This window comes from Haematobia irritans, chromosome 3, assembly GCF_050003625.1.
Source record: "Haematobia irritans isolate KBUSLIRL chromosome 3, ASM5000362v1, whole genome shotgun sequence".
In the NCBI taxonomy this organism is placed as follows: Eukaryota; Metazoa; Arthropoda; class Insecta; order Diptera; family Muscidae; genus Haematobia; species Haematobia irritans.
This window is the reverse complement of record NC_134399.1, coordinates 94,640,563-94,661,723: the sequence shown is the minus strand read 5'-3', so window position 1 is coordinate 94,661,723 and position 21,161 is coordinate 94,640,563. Positions and strand designations below refer to the sequence as shown.

Here is a 21,161-nt window from a genome sequence, read left to right as displayed (position 1 = left end):
ATTCTCTGCTCGTATTGCAATAAGAGGAGTATATGCTGTAGTCTTATATTGTATATATCCTGACTGTCTAGTCTTCATTTCCTTTCAAACGAGAAGGTTTCCTTTGACAAGTGAGATATCACAAGAGCACTCAATTCAATTACAATCCGGATTGATACGAGACCCTGTAATATCCCCAAACATGACATTAACACGTACATCTCATCCTACAATATGGAATTGCTACTGCCCAATATCCTTGGATATGGATGATGGATAGCTCTCACAGAGATGGAGATATTGTCAAACGAAGCGAATAAATCCCAATAACATTCGAGCCCATATTGAAAATAATGTAGTAAAAATGAGTGGATTCAATGAATTCACTCTAGACGGGCAGAGCTTGGTTGTCAATTAATGTTGTAATTGTGTGACACAATCAGAATTTTTATCCCATAGGGTAGGGCTGTTAATTCCTAATTGAGTAATTGTCCATTTTTATATGCGATTTAATAAAGGGTGATTCTTTTTAGGTTAGGATTTTCATGCATTAGTATTTGACAGATCACGTGGGATTTCAGACATGGTGTCAAAGAGAAAGATGCTCAGTATGCTTTGACATTTCATCATGAATAGCCGAACGATCTGCCACAACGTCGAATTTTCAGTGAATGGGCCCTAGAAAAGTTGGCAGAAAATCCGCTTTTTTATCGACAAATTTTGTTCAGCGATGAGGCTCATTTCTGGTTGAATGGCTACGTAAATAATCAAAATTGCCGCATTTGGAGTGAAGAGCAACCAGAAGCCGTTCAAGAACTGCCCATGCATCCCGAAAAATGCACTGTTTGGTGTGGTTTGTACGCTGGTGGAATCATTGGACCGTATTTTTTCAAAGATGCTGTTGGACGCAACGTTACGGTGAATGGCGATCGCTATCGTTCGATGCTAACAAACTTTTTGTTGCCAAAAATGGAAGAACTGAACTTGGTTGACATGTGGTTTCAACAAGATGACGCTACATGCCACACAGCTCGCGATTCTATGGCCATTTTGAGGGAAAACTTCGGAGAACAATTCATCTCAAGAAATGGACCGGTAAGTTGGCCACCAAGATCATGCGATTTGACGCCTTTAGACTATTTTTTGTGGGGCTACGTCAAGTCTAAAGTCTAGAAATAAGCCAGCAACTATTCCAGCTTTGGAAGACAACATTTCCGAAGAAATTCGGGCTATTCCGGCCGAAATGCTCGAAAAAGTTGCCCAAAATTGGACTTTCCGAATGGACCACCTAAGACGCAGCCGCGGTCAACATTTAAATGAAATTATCTTCAAAAAGTAAATGTCATGGACCAATCTAACGTTTCAAATAAAGAACCGATGAGATTTTGCAAATTTTATGCGTTTTTTTTTTTTTTAAAGTTATCAAGCTCTTAACAAATCACCCTTTAAAATATTGACTCATTTACTTTGTAAATCATTTGGTTTGTGCTTATAATTCGCACAACTTTATATACATATGGATATGAATAATGATAGTAAGTATTTATTATGAGACATTAGATTGTGTCGAAAAAAAAAACGAATAAAAGCGATACTTAGCTTATAAAAAAACAGCGTCTGGAATAAAGTCATAGCACATATATTATGATTGAAAATAATCCTAAAATTCTCACTACACACAAAAACATTATTTTCTGATTCAATCACGAAATCAACCACAGAAATGACATTATCAATTAAAACATTAATTGAAAGTAAATTAAAAAAATAATTGATCGTAGAGGTAACATCAAAACTGGCTAATTACTTTAGATGAAAATTGCCTTACCCTCAGCAATGCCGCATTTTTGGGAATAATCGCACCATTGATTCGATGCTAAAAGTTGCCGGCGGTATTTTGGTCCGTCTTGAGATGACCGACAATTTGGTATTTTTGGGTATTTTAGTGTCAACCCTACACTCCAAAATACTACAGGCCGAACAAATTAAGACCCGGATATTTTGATGGTCCTAATGCGGTAAAAATGAAGCGAGGAACTTCCTTCTTAAGCCATTTTTGGTTGAAGCGTGCTGAGGAGTGCGACGGTGCTGAGTCATACAAACACTAAACGGTATGTGGACAGAGGTGCTCCCCAAGGATGAATTCCATCCATGGTTGCCACAGTTGGTAGAATTCCAACAAAAATGGTTGATTTTTTTTACTGTTTGGTAGATTGAAAGAATTCTTGATGTTTTGTTCGTTTTTGCAAAATATTCATCCCTAACTAAGAGGTACTTCACAAATTTTCTATAGAAATAAAATTTTGAGAAAACTTCCTATAGATATAAAGTTTTGGAAATTTTTCTATAAAAATAAAATTTTGAGAAAATTTTCTAAAGAAATAAAACTTTGATAAAATTTTCCATAGAAACAAAATTTTGATAAAACGTTCTATGAAAATAAAATCTTGTGAAAATGTTCTATAGAAATAAATTTTGAGGAAATTTTCTAAAGAAATAAACTTTTGAGAAAGAAATAAAATTTTACCAACATTTTCTATAAAATTAAAATTTTGACAAATTTTCTATAGAAATAAAATTTTGAGAAAATTTTCTATAGAAATAAAGTTTTGGGAAAATTTTCTATAGAAATAAAATCGTGTGAAATTTTTTTTATAGAAATAAAATTTTGATACAATTTTCTATAGAAATAAAATTTTGACAAAATTTTCAACAGAAATTAAAATTTTGACAAAATTTTCTATAGAAATAAAATTTTGACAAAATTTCCTATAGATATAAAAATTTGCCAAATTTCCTTAGAAATAAAATTTGAATAAATTTCCTAGAGAAATAAAATTTTTACTAAATTTCCTATAGAAATAAAATTTTGACAAAATGTTCTATAGAAATAAAATCTTGTGGAAATTTTCTATAGAAACAAATTTTGAAAAAATTTTCTATAGAAATAAAGTTTTGAGAAAGAAATACAATTTTGACAACATTTTCTATAAAAAATAAAATTTTGACAAAATTTTCTATAGAAATAAAATTTTGAGAAAATAGAAATAAAAATTTCAGTATATGTTTGATAGAAATAAATTTTTTAGAAAATTTTCTTTAGAAATAACATTTTGATAAAATTTTCTATAGAAATAAAATATTGACAAAATTTTCTATAGAAATAAAATCGTGTAAAATTTTTTTTATAGAAATAAAATTTTGATACAAGTTTCTAAAGAAATAAAATTTTGATAAAATTTTCTATAGAAATAAAATTTTAACAAAACTTTCTATAGAAATTAAATTTGGACAACATTTTCTATAGAAATAAAATTTTGACAAAATTTCCTATAGAAATAAAATTTTGACTAAATTTCCTATAGAAATAAAATTTTGACAAAATGTTCTACAGAAATAAAATCTTGTGAAAATTAGTATAGAAATACATTTTGAGAATATTTTCTATAGAAATAAAGTTTTGAGAAAGAAATACAATTTTGACAAAATTTTCTATAGAAATTAAATTTTAACAAAATTTTCTATAGAAATAAAGTTTATATTCGATAGAAATAAAGTTTTGAGAAAATTTTCTTTCGAAATAACATTTTGATAAAATTTTCTATAGAAATAAAATCGTGTGAAAATTTTTTTATAACAATAAAATTTTGATACAAGTTTCTATAGATATAAAATTTTGATACAATTTTCTAAAGAAGTAAAATTTGGTACAATTTTCTATAGAAATAAAATTTTGACAAAATTTTCTATAGAAATAAAATTTTGACAAATTTTCCTATATAACTAAAATTTTGACAAAATTTTCTATATAAATACAATTTTGATAAAATTATCTATAGAAATAAAATTTTGACAAAATTTTCTAAGAAATAAAATTTTGACTAAATTTCCTATAGAAATAAAATGTTGGCAAAATGTTCTACAGAAATAAAATCTTGTGAAAATTTTCTATGGAAATACATTTTGAGAAAATTTTCTATAGAAATAAAGTTTTAAGAAAGAAATACAATTTTGACAAAATTTCCTATATAAATAAAATTTTGACAAAATTTTCTATAGAAATAACATTTTCACAAAATTTTCTATAGAAATAACATTTTGACAAAATTTTCTATAGAAATAAAATTTTGACAAAATTTCCTATATAAATAAAATTTTGACATTTTCTATAGAAATAAAATTTTGAGAAAATTTTCTATAGAAATAAAATTTTGAGAAAATTTCCTATAGAAATAAAATTCTGACAATATTTTCTAAAGAAATAAACTTTTGACAAAATTTTTCATAGAAATAAAATTTTGAAAAAAAATGACTATAGAAGTAAAGCTTTGAGCATTTAAAGCATTTTCTATAAAGTTAACTGTATTTCATTGGTTCGGCTTGAGGTCATGGGAAACATATGTTGTTGTTTTTATGAGTTGTAATTTTTATTTAAAATTATGCAATATTTCGAGACATCTCCGATGCTCGTCCCCAGGGAAATTAACTTAAAAGTAAAAAACAATGAACTTGTGCAAAATGGTATATTTACAACACAAATGTAATTATTCAAATTAATTATAAGAAAATGAATCGCTATAGGGAGATCATAAAACATTAAATAAACTTCTAAAATAAAATAATGACATATTTCTTTTGAAGAAAATTTTTTTTATAATAACCACAAAAATTTGATCAAACACCGCAAAATAAGGTTTTTGATTTTTTAGTTTTAACAGTTAAGGGAAAATACCCATTCACAATTTGAGATATTATACAAAGAGTCCTCCTGATGACTCAGAAAATGGCAAAAAAAATGATCAAGGGGTAAATCCTGCAAAGTCAGAACTTGTTAAGTACTGCTAAGACCAAAAAATTCCCACGGTTAAGCTCATATCCTTAGGTGGTATTGAAATTCGCTTTGGTGAGTGTGCAAAATACATCGGTGTTATATTAGACAGACGGTTGAATTTTGAGCTTAATATTGAAGAAAAAGGCGAGAAAAGCCACGATAGTACTCGTGCAAAAAGGCAATAGTGCGAGTGGTGGAGTAAAACCGAAAGTTGTACATTGGCTGTGTGCTATATGGAGTGATGGCTGACATTTCAGCACTCCACAAGTCTGGACAAATTTTAGCAAATGGCGTGTTTGTGTATCTCAGGCGAATTCAGTAAGACAGGAACAGATTCCCTTAATGTCATGCTGCATCTATAGCCTTTGAACAGTGCTGTACGTTGGCACGAGCTATAACTGTGCTCGGAAAAGATGCTCGGTCACAGTTCGATTCTCAAAATAATGCCGTTGCACAAAAAAAGTTACTGCCTAAAAGTTGCTTCGCTTTCACGAAAGTGTCCAGTTACCGGATATGGTTTTCTCCGATGAGTTGCCATTCAAAATGATCGGGATTACTTGGCATAGAGGTAGCTGAAAATCTACTCTCTCGACTGGCCAAGCACCGCCGTAAGTGCCGATTGCCGCCCTTACATTCATTGACCATGGGGTCAAAATAAATGCAGAATATTATCGGGAAAATATCCTAAAAACTGTATTGAAGTCCTGGGCAGACAAACACTTGTGTCGCAAACCATGAACATTTCAACAGGGCTCATAACTATCACGCTCAGAACGCGTCAACCGAGAATGGTTCAACAAGAAAGTTCATCGCTTCATTTCTACCGCTCAATGGCCATCAAAATCTTCGGATATCAATTCGTTGGATTTTTATGCATTGGGTATTTTAGAGAGTAAGGTTGGCACTAAAGGACCAAAATTCCGCAGAGAAATTTTCGTGGAGGGTGTAATGGCATTGTCGGCCGTTTGAAGGCCATGCTTCGAGCCAAAGGTGGCCAATTCGATCAAATCGAAACGATTCTAAAATTTCATCTCTTTTGCGACATTTTTTGCTTTTGAACAATAAAATTTAAACAAAAATAAAAAAAATGCGTTTTGCCCTGTTGTATTACATCAGCCACCCAGAATTTGAAAACTTTTGATACACCCTATTGTACACTCTTAGAAAAATATGTTGTTCATATGTTCCGATATAAACAAAATGTGTTTCGGGCACAATTTTAAAACACAATATATTTAAGTGCAAACATGTAATGTTCCTAAACTAACACTAAATGTTTGGGACATCTGTGTTAATATGTTAGAATATATTATGTTTGGGGCATGCATGTTTCATAAAAATCATATGTGTGAATGCAAATATATATAAATTTACAAATTTCGACTAAACATACATATGTTGTGATATTTTATTCAAAGCGACAGAGAGAGTATAGAGAAAGAAATAGAGGTGGAAACCGGGAGAGTTGACAAAAGATATCAACATAACACAGCGAAAGAATCAAAAGAGAACAATTTCTGTGAAACCGCTTGTATGTTGTTTCGGAAAACTGTTTTATGATAAGGCCAAAAATTTGATATGCTTAAGTCTAAATATTATTTAATTTGAATAAAGAGAATGCACATTCGCAACCAAGAGAATAGACATTTGAAAAACAAACAGCATATGTTTTCGCCTTGAGAGCAGCATTTTATGTATGTGTGGACATGTGTTTTGTTTATCATTTTGGCATTACGGGCACAATTTTTTTCTTGGTTCGTTAAAAGAAATCAGGGGTCTTCATAAAAATAACGAAAGGGCACTATACTCTTTTTAGAGTTGGGACAGTAAAATGAAATAAGGAGAAAATATTGAAAAATTACACAGTAAAATGTATAAAAACAAAGTTTAGTTCCTCTTTATTAATAAGTAGTCCACGAGGAGTTGACGGACACCTTCAAATATAAAAGCGGGCATTAAGTTCGAGTTTTCCAGCTAAAATAATTTAAAAAGTTTATTTTCTTTAAAATGAATTATTAAAGAAAAATAAAAGGCATTTTAGAGCGATGGTGTTAAATGCTAGTAAAAAACTGTTCACGCCTAAATAAATTTATGTTTATATTATAAAATTATTTATTTATATTATAAAATTATTTATATTTATTATTTATGTTTATACTCGACTCCACGTTCTCCCTTTGTTAGAGTTTTTGAATTCCTTCCAAATTTTAAAGTTTTGTACCAAAAACAGTTTTTGTTACAAAATTGTTATTTTTGCAATAAAAAAATAATATTTTATGCAATCAGTCAATTTCGTTTATATCACTGTTACTGACTATAAATCATTAATAACCCACATTTCGAAGTTTCATTATAAAAATTTAATATAGTATAAATAAAAAAAAGAAAAAAAGTGTTCGGTCGGAGCAGGGATTGAACCCGCGACCCTTTGCATGCAAGGCAGACATGCTAACCACTGCTCCACGTGGCAAATAAATGTATTTTTCTGTTAAATAATGTTATGTTTGCATGGGCTCGTGGGCGCTGCAAACTATGCTATATAAATGTAACTTATAACGATAATTATCTGCTGGTGACCATAACAGCTGCGTAGCCCAGTGGATAGCGTGTTGGCTTACAAACTGTATGGTCCTCGGTTCGATTCTCCGTGCAGGCGAAAGGTAAAATTTAAAAAATTTATAAAAGTGAATAATTTCTTCAACATTATTTGTATTACAGAAAAAGGTGCCAAGAACAAATATATTTCGTGGAAGTGAAAATAACGAGTATGTTAGGGAATGAGCACAATCGTCTTTGGGAAAAATTCTTCCAGGCATATAATATTTTTGGGCTCAAAATGCTTCCAAACATATAATATGTTCACATAAAACAAACATATTAATGTTTCGGCAGTATCCAATAATATATGTGCTTCCTGCAAAATATGTTTGGAACATGTGTTAAAGAAGCGATTTTTTTTGAGGGTGTAGGATATATGCCCGATGTCTATTCGAAAATTAAAATATGTGTATTTGATTTTCCCTTCTACGGTTATTCATAACAAATTACTATTTTGATCGGTTTATATATAAAAAATATGACAGTTCGTAGTCAATAATTTCATTACCACATGTCAAAGATTATGATGACGCATTAAATTAAACTGACTTCATTAGCTAATTGTAATTGTCATGCATTATTTATTAATGGAAATTTTATTTATTTTTCTTTTTAATTCTATGATAAACTGCCAGAAATCGAGATTAACTAGATAACTGATATGTTGCATTAAATTAATCATATATGGATGGTTGTTAAAAATTTTTAATTCAACATTTGAAATTTTTGGCTTTTGAATTGTCAACGAAGAATTAATTATACTATTAAATTATAGGAAAAAACTAAATGTTCTAAAAAACATCGATTATTCCAAATGGTGAGCCAAATTTTGAGACCCTAGGGGAACAGGATCCCTATTCACAGCCTCTAAAATTGGTCCCCTCGGCTATGGCGACATTTTTTTTAAATTAAATTTTTCTTTTTTTTAATTTTGACTCGTTTTGTTAAATAAATTAAATTTTGCAGCAACGAAAGTAATCTTCAAGACCTTACCAACGATGTATAACCACGGTTCCCATTCTACCAAAAATTATAGATTTTTTACTGCTTGGTAGATCGGTAGAATTCTTGATGTTTCTATAGATTTTGCAATATATTCCTCTTCAAGAGGTACTTCAATTTTCTATAGAAATAACATTTTAAGAAAATTTTCTATAGAAATATAAAAAAATTTTTTATAGAAATAAAATTTTGAGAAAATTTTCTATAGAAATAAAATTTTCAGAAAATTTTCTATAGAAATAAAATTTTGACAAAATTTTTTTATAGAAATAAAATTTTGACAAAATTTTCTATAGAAATAAAATTTTGACAAAATTTTCTATAGAAATAAAATTTTGACAAAATTTTCTATAGAAATATAATTTTGACAAAATTTTCTATAGAAATAAAATTTTAACAAAATCTTCTATAGAAATAAAAGTTTGAGAAAATTTTCTATAGAAATAAAATTTTAAGAAAATTTTCTATAGAAATAAAATTTTCTATAGAAATAAAATTTTCTATAGAAAAAAAAAATTGAGAAAATATTCTAATGAAATAAAATTTTGACAAAAAAAATCTAAAGAAATAAAAATTTAGAAAACATTTTGTATGGAAATAAATCAATTTTCTATGGAAATAAAATGTTGACAAATTTTCTATAGAAGTAAAATTTTGACAAAATTTTCCATAGAAATAAAATTTTGACAAAATTTTCTATAGGAATAAAATTTTGACAAAATTTTCTATAGAAATAAAATTTTAAGAAAATTTTCCATAGAAATAAAATTTTGACAAAATAGGAATAAAATTTTGACAAAATTTTCTATAGAAATAAAATTTTAAGAAAATTTTCTATAGAAAAAAAATTTTGACAAAATTTACTACAGAAATAAAATTTTGAGAAAAAACTTTCTACAGAAATAAAACTTTAATAAATATGTCTGTAGAAATAAAATTTTGACAAAATTTTCTATAGAAATAAAATTTTGACAAAATTTTCCATAGAAATAAAATTTTGACAAAATTTTCTATGGAAATAAAATTTTGACAAAATTTTCTATAGAAATAAAATGTTGACAAATTTTCTATAGAAATAAAATTGTGAGAAAATTTTCTATAGAAATATAATTTTGAGACAATTTTCTATGGAAATAAAATTTTGACAAAAAATTCTATAGCAATAAAAATTTAGAAAACATTTGTATAGAAATAAAATTTTGAGAAAATTTTCTAAAGAAATAAAATTTTGAGAAAATTTTCTATAGAAATAAAATTTTGAGAAAATTTTCTACAGAAATAAAATTTTTTAGAAATAAAATTTTTAGAAAATTTTCTATAGTAATAAAATTTTTGAGAAAAATTTTTATAGAAATAAAATTTTGACAAAATTTTCTATAGAAATAAAATTTTGAGAAAATTTTCTACAGAAATAAAATTTTCTACAGAAATAAAATTTTCTACAGAAATAAAAACAAAATTAAAAAATTTTGAGAAATTTTTTTATAGAAATTTAATTTTGAAAAAATGTTCTATAGAAATAAAATTTTGACAAAATATTCTATAGAAATAAAATTTTGACAAAATTTTCTATAGAAATAAAATTTTAGGAAAATTTTCTATAGAAATTAAATTTAGAGAAAATTTCCTATTGAAAAAAAAATTGAGAAAAAAATTTCTATAGAAATAAAACTTTAATAACATTTTCTATAGAAATAAAATTTTGAGAAAATTTTCTATAGAAATAAAATTTTGAGAAAATTTTCTACAGAAATAAAATTTTAAGAAAATTTTTTAGAAATAAAATTTTTAGAAAATTTTCTATAGTAATACAATTTTGAGAAAGTTTTTTATAGAAATAAAATTTTGACAAAATTTTCTATAGAAATAAAATTTTAAGAAAATTTTCTACAGAAATAAAAACAAAATGAGAAAATTTTCTATAGAAATTTAATTTTGAAAAAATGTTCTATAGAAATACAACTTTAAGAAAATTTTCTATAGAAATACAATTTTGACAAAATTTTCTAAAGAAATACATTTTTGACAAAAATGTCTATAGAAATAAAATTTTGAAAAAAAATTTCTATAGTAATAAAATTTTGACAACATTTTCTATAGAAATAAAATTTTGAGAACATTTTCGAGAGAAACAAAATTTTGAGAAAAATTTCTATAGAAATACAATTTTGACAAAATTTGTATAAAATTGAAATTTTGTCGAAATTTGTTTTAAATGCAATATCTTTAAAAATTTAAATTTCGTGTTAGTTCATACTATCAAAGTCCATTGTGAGTAAGTTTTGCCTTTTTGTAAAAGTAGTAACTATTCCTTGTTGGTGGACGCTAAAATAGTTATAACAATTCAAAAAAGTGTCGGTAATAGAAGAGATCATAATAATATTGCAAAAAATGAAACAAAAAAAAATAAAAAATTACTTTGGATGTAAAAATGTCTGTGATTAATATGAAAAACTACTAATCACAAAAATTTGATCAAAAACTTCAAAATACATTTTTTTTCCAAATTTGGTAGATTTTTGGTAAAATTTTCTTAAAATTTTGGTATTTTTGGCATGAGTGGCAACCGTGTGTATAACACATATCTGAAAATTATTAATTACCCTGTGCCCAATTACTGTGGTATTAAATCTGGTCTGATCTCAATAAAGTGTGCTCTAACTTCTTCTTTCCATCGTACCCTTCTTTTGTTCCAGGAATTCTGTATCCCCAACAAATTATCTAATTTATTTCCAGTCCTTGTTTCCCAGAGCAGGACTAGGTCCCGAATCATCTCTTCTCGGATATGGTTAACTCTTTACCTAGTAAAGGCATGGCAGTAACAAAGGTAGTATTCCGAGACCCATTCATCCTCAAAACACGCCACCATCCTCTGCTATAGGGCTGCCAATACAATTTTAAGAAAAATCGTCACTTTTTCCCGAAAAACTCGTCATAATCGGCACATCCCAAAAATCGGGAATTTAAATAATATTAAAATAAAAGCATCCAGATTTTATATCCTAACCCACATAGTGTTTAGAGAATAATAACTTTTATTGACTTTGGACTCCATAAAACATACTGATCGACTCAGAATCACCTGAGTCGATCACCCGAGTCGATCTATTCGTATTCGTCCGTTCATCGGTCCGTCTGTCTTTGTATTGTTCGCAGGATTCCGGTCGCAATTATTTTGATGAAACTTGGTTCAGTGCTTTTTGGGCACAAGGACGAACGCTATTCAATTTGGAAAACATCGAATCACAGATATATATAGCCCCCATATATATGCATAGCCCGATTTCAAGAAATGGGGTCGTATTGAGCTAAATAGTAATTGAGTACCCTTAACTACAAAGCAATTAAGTACCCTTAAATACAAAATAATTAAGTACCCTTAAAGTAAGCAACATTGAATCGAAATCGGTTAAGATTTCGATTTCGATCGATTTTTCCAAATTTTTTAACCGAGTAAATATCGTCATTTTCGAGGCAAAAATCGGAAACTGAGTCAAAAATCGGCAAAATGCCGATAAATCGGCAAAATTGGCAGCCCTGCTTTGCTGATCGTATAGATGTGCTCTCAATCCGGTCATTATTCCCACGGTCCTGCTGACTGTCATCCCACTTTCCTTGAGTAGTTCTCCTCTCTTTTTCCTATCTGGGTCACCTAATAGGATTTTCGTCGCTCTTCCAATCTTTGCATTGGTCGACATTGCTCTCGTGCCCAACTTTTCGAAGAAAAACTATACAATGTAACCTATTTTCTCTTTGCTGAGCATTTATTTCTTCTCATATCATTTCATCCATTCAACCGTTCAAGTGTATCGCCTAAAAGTACACAGAAAAAAATATCACCAAAATATTTCCAATTAAAAAGTTAATTGAAGTTGAATTTTTTTTTCAATTAATAAATTAATTGGTACAATTAACTTTTTAATCAAGATGGAAACATTAAGTTAATTAAGTCAATGATTGAAAATTTTAAAATTTTTAATTAAAAAGTTAATTGATACAATAAACTTTTAATCATATTCGGAAGACTAAGTCAGTTAAAACAAGTATATACGGCCGCAAGTTCGGCCAGGCCGAATCTTATGTACCCACCACCATGGATTGCGTAGAAACTTCTACGAAAGACTGTCATCCACAATCGAATTACTTGGGTTGTGGTATCTTAAAACTTCTTATTCCTGCATGGTTGTTGGATACCATATACTAACATCACGTACCAAATTTCAACCGAATGGGAAGAATTTTGCTCTTCCAAGGGGCTCTGGAGGTCAAATCTGGGGATCGGTTTATATGGGGCCTATATATAATTATGGACCGATATCGACCAATTTTTGCATGGGAGTTTGAGGCCATATATTAACACCACGTACCAAATTTCAACTGAATCAGATGAATTTTGGTCTTCCAAGAGGTTCCGGAGGTCAAATCTGGTGATCGGTTTATATGGGGGCTATATATAATTATGAACCGATGTGGACCAATTTTTGCATGGTTGTTAGAGACCATATACTAACATCACGTACCAAATTTCAGCCGGATCGGATGAAATTTGCTTCTCTTAGAGGTCTCGCAAGCCAAATCGGGGGATCGGTTTATATGGGGGCTATATATAATTATGGACCGATGTGGACCAATTTTTGCATGGTTGTTAGTCACCATATACTGACACCATGTACCAAATTTCAGCCGGATCGGATGAAATTTGCTTCTCTTAGGGGCCTCGCAAGCCAAATCGGGGGATCGGTTTATATGGGGGCTATATATAATTATGGACCGATGTGGACCAATTTTTGCATGGTTGTTAGAGACCATATACTAACACCATGTACCAAACTTCAGCCGGATCGGATGAAATTTGCTTCTCTTAGGGGCCTCGAAAGCCAAATCGGGGGATCGGTTTATATGGGGGCTATATATAATTATGGACCGATGTGGACCATATACTAACACCATGTACCAAATTTCAGCCGGATCGGATGAAATTTGCTTCTCTTAGAGGCCTCGCAAGCCAAATTTTGGGGTCCGTTTATATGGGGGCTATACGTAAAAATGGACCGATGTGGCCCATTTGCAATACCATCCGACCTACATCAATAACAACTACTTGTGCCAAGTTTCAAGTCGATAGCTTGTTTCGTTCGGAAGTTAGCGTGATTTCAACAGACGGACGGACGGACGGACGGACATGCTCAGATCGACTCAGAATTTCACCACGACCCAGAATATATATACTTTATGGGGTCTTAGAGCAATATTTCGATGTGTTACAAACGGAATGACAAAGTTAATATACCCCCATCCTATGGTGGTGGGTATAAAAATGATTAACATTTTTTTAAATTTTTAATTAAAATTTTTTTTCAAACAATCAATTGTTAATCCAAATAAAAATTCTAAGCCAATTCAAAAGGTAATTGAAAATAGTTACCTTTTTTAATTAATAAATTAATTGAGTTTTGCAATCAACATCAATTAAATTTTTAATTGAATCAATTAAAAAATTAATTGAAATTTGGTAATGAAATCAATTAATTTTTTAATCAAGATTTTTTTTCTATGCCCAATTAAAACTGTGATTGATACTATCATTTTCGTGATTGAAGACATTTCAATTAAAAAATTAATTGGATCAATTAATTTCGTGATTGAATCAGAAAAAAAATGTTTTGTGTGTATGTAATTATTTGAGTGAAAAATGTTTGATAGTAAAAAAAAACTGGGGGGATTCCCTTAACTGCGAAATTTCAAGGTTTGGTATTTGATGAAATGGAAATGAAATGATTGTAAGGTAACAAAAATTCGTTTATAAATACGTTTAATTTGTATTTTTCTTTATAATATCGAGAATTACATTTTTAAATGAAAATTAAAAAAAAAAAAATCTCAAAGTTAATGCTGGGCGAAGCCTACACAGAAAAAAATATCACCAAAATATTTCCAATTAAAAAGTTAATTGAAGTTGAAAATTTTTTCAATTAATAAATTAATTGATACAATTAACTTTTTAATCATGATAGAAACATTAAGTTAATTAAGTCAATGATTGAAAATTTTAAAATTTGTAATTAAAAAATTAATTGATACAATTAACTTTTTAATCTAATTCGGAAGACTAATTAAAAATGTATTTCAAACAATCATTTGTTAATCCAAATAAAAACCCTAAGCCAATTCAGAAAGTAATTAAAAATAGTTACCTTTTTTAATTAATAAATTAATTGAGTTTTGCAATCAACATCAATTAAATTTTTAATTGAATCAATTAAAAAATTAATTGAAATTTGCTGAAAAAATCAATTAATTTTTTAATCAAGATTTTTTTCTATGCCCAATTAAAACTGTGATTGATACTATCATTTTCGTGATTGAAGACATTTCAATTAAAAAATTAATTGGATCAATTAATTTGGTGATTGAATCAGAAAAAAAATTTTTTGTGTGTACTAAACACAAAAAAAAAATTCTGATTCAATCACGAAATTAATTGATCCAATTAATTTTTTAATTGAAATGTCTTCAATCACGAAAATGATAGTATCAATCACAGTTTTAATTGGGCATAGAAAAAATTCTTGATTAAAAAAATAATTGATGTCATTAGCAATTTTCAATTAATTTTTTAATTGATTCAATTAAAAATTTAATTGATTTTGAATGCAAACCCCAATTAATTTTTTATTTAAAAAGGTAACTATTTTCAATTACTTTCTGAATTGGCTTAGAGTTTTTATTTGGATTAAGAAATGTTCATCACTTTTTTTAACTGACTTAGTCTCCCTTCACCACTACTGTGGTACAGGGTATAATAAGTTTGTGCATTTGTATGTAACGCCAAGAAGGAAAAGTCTGAGACCCATCGTTTAGTATACCGATCGTCTTAGAATTAAATTCTGAGTCGATTTATCAATGTCCGTCTGTCTGTCTGTCTGTCTGTCCGTCTGTCTGTCTGTCTGTTGATGTATTTTTGTGTGCAAAGTACAGCTCGCAGTTTTAGTCCGATTGTCCTAAAATTTGGTATGGGGTCCTGTTTCGGCTCAAAGACGATCCCTATTGATTTTGGAAAAAATCGGTTCAGATTTAGATATAGCTGCCATATATATTTTTCACCGATCTGGTCATAATTGGCGTGTATATCAACCGATCTTCCACAAATTCCGTACATCTCAATATTTTATGAGTCTCGAAAAACTTGCAAAATATCATCCAAATCGGTTCAGATTTAGATATAGCTCCCATATATAGCTTTCGACCGATTTACACTCCTTTGTCCACAGAGGCCAATTTTTTGCTCCGATTTAGTTGAAATTTTGCACAGGCAGTAAAATTAGCATTATAGCTATGCGTGTCATATTTGGAGGAAATCGGTTCAGATTTAGATATAGCTCCCATATATAGCTTTCGCCCGATTTACACTCATATGACCACAGAGGCCAATCTATTACTCCGATTTAATTGAAATTTTGCACAGGGAGTAGAATTAGCATTGTTGCTATACGTGCCAAATTTGGTTGGAATCGGTTCAGATTTAGATATAGCTCCCATATATAGCTTTCGCCCGATTTACACTCATATGACCACAGAGGCTAATTTTTTGCTCCGATTTAGTTGAAATTTTGCACAGGGAGTAGAATTAGCATTGTAGCTATGCGTGTCAAATTTGGTTGAAATCGGTTCAGATTTAGATATAGCTCCCATATATATGTTTTTCTGATTTCGACAAAAATGGTCAAAATACCAAAATTTCCCTTGTAAAATCGCCACTGCTTAGTCGAATAGTTGAAAAAATGAACCTAATTTTCTTAAACTTCTAATACATATATATCGAGCGATAAATCATAAATAAACTTTTGCGAAATTTCCTTAAAATTGCTTCAGATTTATATGTTTCCCATATTTATACCCTTCACCACTACTGTGGTACAGGGTATAATAAGTTTGTGCATTTGTATGTAAAATTAAATTTTAAGTCTATACATTTTGTAGAGTCTATCAAATTCTGTCCAGATCGAATGATATTTAAATGTATGTATTTGGGACAAACCTTTATATATAGCCCCCAACACATTTGACAGATGTGATATGGTATCGAAAATTTAGATCTACAAAGTGGTGCAGGGTATAATATAGTCGGCCCCGCCCGACTTTAGACTTTCCTTACTGGTTTTTTACTAACATTGTGTTCCACCCTAGTGCATTAGCCACTTAAATTTTGAGTCTATAGATTTTGTAGAAGTCTATCAAATTCTTCCAGATCGAGTGATATTTAAATTTATGTATTTGGGACAAACCTTTATATATAGCCCCAACACATTTGACGGATATGATATGGTATCGAAAATTTAGATCAACAAAGTGGTGCAGGGTATAATACAGTCGGCCTCGCCCGACTTTAGACTTTCCTTACTTGTTTTTGTATAGAAATGTTTGTCACATTTGGCAGATGTTAGAGGACATATCAAAGAAGACTTTGTGAGAAATTTTAATTATTAGTTAATTTGCATATAAAAAAATAAATAACCGCTACTTTCATAAAAACTAAATGCAAATGCACTTCCAATTCGCACGTGATGGAGTTTGATAAACTCTGTTATATGTTAGATAAATAATCCAATAAAACATGCACAAAGAGTTAATCACATTTAAAATTTAATTATGCTATCTTTGTTATACATATATTATTTTAAGAATTAACACTAAAATAAAAATAAAAATGACAACAGAGTTAATATACGAAACGTGTTCTTCATTTTTGTTGTTGTTAGTAGTAGCATTTCGTTTTGGCAAGCAATTTGAAGTCAATGCAATTAAGACAGAAGGAACAAGAAATGTCTGTATCACCATCAACTGAAAGATAACAGACAAAATGAGACGTTAAACAATATAAATTTATGAGTTTTAGTTTGAATCCGAAATCCGCTAGCCACCATAATTTTTGCCTCATTTTCTTAATCGAAAAATTTGCATTACGAGTTTCAAATTGAAACGTAAACCCTCTTTTGGATAAGCCGTTTTCATAAGTATCCATAATAAATTCATAATTTTTATTGTGTGCCACTTCGTTTTTTTCTTGTTCATTGTGAATCATCACTCTGTCAATGGACAATTTAAATTTGAATAAATATTTAAAAATACAAAAATAAATAAAACGCGGCAAGTGTGATTTGTAAGATAATTATGTGGATGGTGAAATTTCGCTAAACCTAATGGTATGAGTGTTTGTGCAAAACTTCATTTGAGTTGACAACATTCCCAAAGTGCATCTCTCTCTCTTTTCCGATATTCCCGTTATGTTCTCACTACAGTTCAACATGTTGTTGCAATTGTATATTGAAATTAACACTTGCACCATTTTGGAATAATTGAGTGAATTTGTCTTACACGTGTTCTTGAGTGAGGTCATATAATTAGAAACGCCGTTATAATTGTAGACAATTTTGTTAGCCTCAAGGTAAGTTGAGGTTTTTTTTTTTGGTTTTTAATTAACATCCAACTAAATTATAAAATAATTCAGATTAAATATGGGGCAAATTGATTGTACACAGAAAAAATATCACCAAAATATATCCAATTAAAAAGTTAATTGAAGTTGAAATTTTGTTCAATTAATAAATTAATTGGTACAATTAACTTTTTAATCAAGATAGAAACATTAAGTTAATTAAGCCAATGATTGAAAATTTTAAAATTTTTAATTAAAAAGTTAATTGATACAATTAACTTTTAATCAAATTCGGAAGACTAAGTCAATTAAAAAAGTGATGAACATTTTTTTTTAATTTTTAATTAAAATTTTTTTCAAACAATCAATTGTTAATCCAAATAAAATTTCTAAGCCAATTCAGAATGTAATTGAAAATAGTTACCTTTTTTAATTACTAAATTAATTGAGTTTTGCAATCAATATCAATTAAATTTTTAATTGAATCAATTAAAAAATTAATTGAAATTTGGTAATGAAATCAATTCATTTTTTAATCAAGAATTTTTTCTATGCCCAATTAAAACTGTGATTGATACTATCATTTTCGTGATTGAAGACATTTCAATTAAAAAATTAATTGGATCAATTAATTTCGTGATTGAATCAGAAAAAAATGGTTTTTGGAGCGGTACAAACTTATCGAGATAGAGGTAGGTGCGAGAACCCCCAAACGAGCCAAAACCTAGAAAAACAACTAAATGGAACCATTCTCATTCGCAAATATGCCGGTTGCCATTGTTCAAAAGGATAACGATCCGAACCACATTTCGCGTGTAGTAAAACAATGGTTTACCACGGTTTTGTCCTGGCCAACGCAAAGTCCGGATTTAAATTAGAGGTGTGAGTGTGATTAACAAACCAAAATGTCGTGCGTGAGGGTGAGTCACGAAAACAATATCTTCGTGCTTGTGTGTGAGTAACGAATTACGCTCACGAAAATAATACCGCTCTCCAACATAAAATGCTTAAAAGTTAAATTCACTTGGATATTTGAATAATTTGTACTCAGATTGTAATAAGTCTGAAATCGTAAACTTCCTTAAAAAAAGTAGCCTCTACAATTCAATATAACTTTAAAAACACAATTAAAAAATTAATTGGATCAATTAATTTCGTGATTGAATCAGAAAAAAATTTTTTTGTGTGTACGCTGCTATTACGAAGAAAGGCAGTCAATGTCCGCCATAGCAAAACGATTTTGTTGTTCTAAGAAAATGGTTTTTGGAGCGGTACAAACTTATCGAGATAGAGGTAGGTGCGAGAACCCCCAAACGAGCCAAAACCTAGAAAAACAACTCAATGGAACCATTCTCATTCGCAAATATGCCGGTTGCCATTGTTCAAAAGGATAACGATCCGAACCACATTTCGCGTGTAGTAAAACAATGGTTTACCACGGTTTTGTCCTGGCCAACGCAAAGTCCGGATTTAAATTAGAGGTGTGAGTGTGATTAACAAACCAAAATGTCGTGCGTGAGGGTGAGTCACGAAAACAATATCTTCGTGCTTGTGTGTGAGTAACGAATTACGCTCACGAAAATAAACCGCTCTCCAACATAAAATGCTTAAAAGTTAAATTCACTTGGATATTTGAATAATTTGTACTCAGATTGTAATAAGTCTGAAATCGTAAACTTCCTTAAAAAAAGTACACAGAAAAAAATTTCACGAAAATTTTTCCAATTAAAATTTTAATTGAGTTTTAAAAAATATTCAATTAAAAATTTAATTGATTCAAAAAATTTTTTAATTGAAACAAAAATCAATCACAAAAATCAATAGTATCAATTAATTTTTTAATTGGATCAATTAATTTTTTAATTGACCTTCAATTAATTTTTTAATTGATACTATCATTTCGGTGATTGAAGACATTTCAATTAAAAAATTAATTGGATCAATTAATTTCGTGATTGAACCAGAAAAAAATTTTTTTGTGTGTAGCCTCTACAATTCAATATAACTTTAAAAACACAATACTTATCTAATTCACATTTTTTGTTTTAATTCCTAACAAGCTTAAGACCCTAGCAGGCATAGCTTACAATTATATTTATAATTTTGTTGTAAATGTAATTCATTGATAAATAAATAAATAAATAAATTCACTTGCAATTTTAGTGACACCTGGGATGTTAAGAGTTTAATAAAGCTCTCGATTTTAATCGTGCTCATGATTTCAGATACGCCCTTCAGGTAAATTACTCATAAAATTATTCGTGAGTCACGATATATTTCGTGAGTCACGATATTTTTCGTGAGTCACGGTATTTTTCGTGAGTCACGAGTGCGTGAGTACAAGTTTTCTTTTCGTGAGTGTGCGTGAGCGTGAGTAAAATATTACTCACGTGCACACCTCTAATTTAAATCCCATAGAAAACTTATAGGGGGATGTGGAACGAATTTTGTAAACAAAGACTCCTAAAAATAATGAAGATCACTTTCGAAATATAAGGGACGTTTGGAATTCGATACCAGCTTCACGATGCCGGACTTTGGTTGAGTGTTTACCACGAAGATTGGCCGAAGTTATTAAAAATAAGGGTTACCTAACAAAATACTACGTTTATTTTTGTTTCTTGTTATATTAATTTAAATTAATACAACAATTTATTCGCAGAAAATTGGAAATAAAATTGAATGTTTGTTTTCGTTTTTAATTCTATGACAAATACAATTTTGGATTTAAGAAGAAACTGTAATAAGCCATATTCGGGAATAAGACAAAACATAGAACAAATGACTGGGATATATAAGATAAAGTGGTACCCAGTGTTGCCAGTAATGGGGATTTCCCCCCAAATTGGGGATATTTTTTCGTGAATGAGGACGAAGTTTTTGAGTTGGGGACATGGGGAATTTCCATAAATTTGTGGATTTTTGTTTTCGAGAAATCGTTTTAATCTTTTTCAATAAAATTTTATTTCTATAAAAAATTTTGTCAAATTTTTTTTCCTTAGAAAATTTTGTCAACAATTTTTTTCCATAGAAAATTTTGTCGACATTTTATTTCTATAGCAAGTTTTGTCAAAATTTTATTACTATAGGAAATTTTGTCAAAATTTTATACTATAGGAAATTTTGTCAAAATTTTATTTTTATAGATAATTTTGTCAATATTTATATCCTGCGCCACACTGTGGGACAGGGTATTATAAGTTAGTGCATATGTTTGTTACACCCAGAAGGAGACGAGATAGACACATGGTGTCTTTGGCCATAATGCTTAGGGTGGGTCCCTGAATCGATATAACCATGTCCGTCCGTCTGTCT

The 21,161-nt window shown here is 29.3% G+C and overlaps 1 protein-coding gene across 3 annotated transcripts in view; it reads right to left on the bottom strand.

Annotated features, from left to right (window-relative positions):
• Positions 1-21,161, bottom strand: part of Ptpmeg2 (Protein tyrosine phosphatase Meg2) — a 343,669-nt gene that overhangs the window by 189,113 nt on the left and 133,395 nt on the right. The window lies entirely within an intron of this gene.